At 55.8% G+C, this 2,105-nt stretch overlaps 1 protein-coding gene across 1 annotated transcript in view; it reads right to left on the bottom strand.

The window, feature by feature from the left end:
* The window catches only part of BIN3 (bridging integrator 3), a 64,943-nt gene that overhangs the window by 1,151 nt on the left and 61,687 nt on the right, over positions 1–2,105 (bottom strand). The gene's annotated exons all lie outside the window — the stretch shown is intronic.

Raw genomic sequence — 2,105 nt, 5'->3', positions numbered from 1 at the left:
TGTGTCCCCCCCCCAAACCCTCCTCGAGCCCCAGGGATGGCAGCATCTCCTCCAAGCTGAACAAGCAGAGCAAATATTTTGGTGGCTGCCCCCACCACCGCCCACGTGCCGCAGCCACAGGGTCCCCATGGCCCAGCGGGGTCTCCTTGGGGATGCTCTTCCCCCCCTCTCCCCCCCAGTAGGACCCAGTGTCTAACCAGTAAGCAATCATCTGGGGGGCTGGCGAGCAGCGCCAGCCGAGTCCCCTGGGCTTCATCAAGGAGATCCCACTGGCACTGAGCCCCCCAGTGCTTTTCCCCCATCAAAGTAGGGGTGAAAAGCATCCCTCAGTCTATGGGGTGGGTGCTGGGGGGGCAGGATGCACCCCAGACCCACGGACATCAACAAGATCCTACAGACATTGAACCCCCAGCGCTTTTCTCCCATCAAAATAGGGGTGAAAAACTACCAGCAACTCTATGGGGTGGGTTCTTGGGGGGCGGGATGCACCCCAGACCCACGGGCATCAAGGAGATCCTACAGACATTGAGTCCCCGGTGTTCTTCCCCCATCAAAATAGGGTTGTAAAACTACCAGCAACTCTATGGGGTGGGTTCCTGGGGGGCAGGATGCACCCCAGACCCACGGACATCAACAAGATCCTACAGATATTGAGTCCCCAGTGCTTTTCTCCCATTGAAATAGGGGTGAAAACCATCACTGAATCTATGGGGTGGGTTCTTGGGGGCTGAGATGCACCCCAGACCCACAGGCATCAATGAGATCCTACAGACATTGAGTCCCCAGTGCTTGTCTCCACGTACATCAACGAGATCCTACAGACATTGAACCCCCAGTGCTTTTCTTCCATCAAAATAGGGGTGAAAACCATCACTCAGTCTATGGGGTGGGTGCTGGGGGGGGCAGGATGCACCCCAGACCCACGGACATCAACAAGATCCTGCAGACATTGAACCCCCAGTGCTTTTCTCCCATTAAAATAGGGGTGTAAAACTACCAGCAACTCTATGGGGTGGGTTCTTGGGGGGCGGGATGCACCCCAGACCCACGGACATCAACAAGATCCTACAGATATTGAGCCCCCAGTGCTTTTCTCCTGGACATTGAGTCCCCAGTGCTTGTCTCCACGTACATCAACGAGATCCTACAGACATTGAGCCCCCAGCTCTTTTCTCCCATCAAAATAGGGGTGAAAACCATCACTCAATCTATGGGGTGGGTGCTGGGGGGGCAGGATGCACCCCCAGACCCACGGACATCAACGAGATCCTACAGACATTGAGTCCCCAGTGCTTTTCTCCTCGACATTGAGCCCCCAGAGCTTTTCTCCTGTTGAAATACGGGTGAAAACCATCACTGAATCTATGGGGTGGGTGCTGGGGGGGCAGGATGCACCCCAGACCCATGGGCATCAAGGAGATCCTACAGACATTGAGTCCCCAGTGCTTTTCTCCTGGACATTGAACCCCCAGTGCTTTTCTCCCATCAAAATAGGGGTGAAAACCATCACTGAATCTATGGGGTGGGTGCGGGGGGGGGCAGGATGCACCCCAGACCCATGGGCATCAAGGAGATCCTGCAGACATTGAACCCCCAGTGCTTTTCTCCCATCAAAATAGGGGTGAAAAGCATCACTGAATATATGGGGTGGGTTCTTGGGGGGTGGGATGCACCCCAGACCCACGGGCATCAAGGAGATCCCACAGCCATTGAGCCCCCCCGCTCTTTTCTCCCATCAAAACAGGGGTGAAAACCATCACTGAATCTATGGGATGGATTCCTGGGGGGGGCAGGATGCACCCCAGACCCACGGGCATCAAGGAGATCCCACAGGCATTGAGTCCCCGGCGCTTTTTCCCCATCAAATTAGGGGTGAAAAACTACCAGCAACTCTATGGGGTGGGTTCTTGGGGGGGCAGGATGCACCCCAGACCCACAGACATCAACGAGATCCTATAGATGTTGAGCCCCCAGCACTTTTCTCCCATCAAAATAGGGGTGAAAACCAACACTGAATATATGGGATGGGTTCCTGGGGGGGCAGGATGCACCCCAGACCCACAGGCATTGACACCCCCGGTGGTGGGGGGGTGACCCCGTGCCTG

The sequence above is a fragment of the Calidris pugnax genome, unplaced genomic scaffold (genome assembly GCF_001431845.1).
Source record: "Calidris pugnax isolate Ruff unplaced genomic scaffold, ASM143184v1 scaffold6, whole genome shotgun sequence".
Classification (NCBI taxonomy): Eukaryota; Metazoa; Chordata; class Aves; order Charadriiformes; family Scolopacidae; genus Calidris; species Calidris pugnax.
The sequence above is the reverse complement of the archived record's forward strand: the minus strand, read 5'-3'. Positions and strand labels throughout refer to the sequence as shown.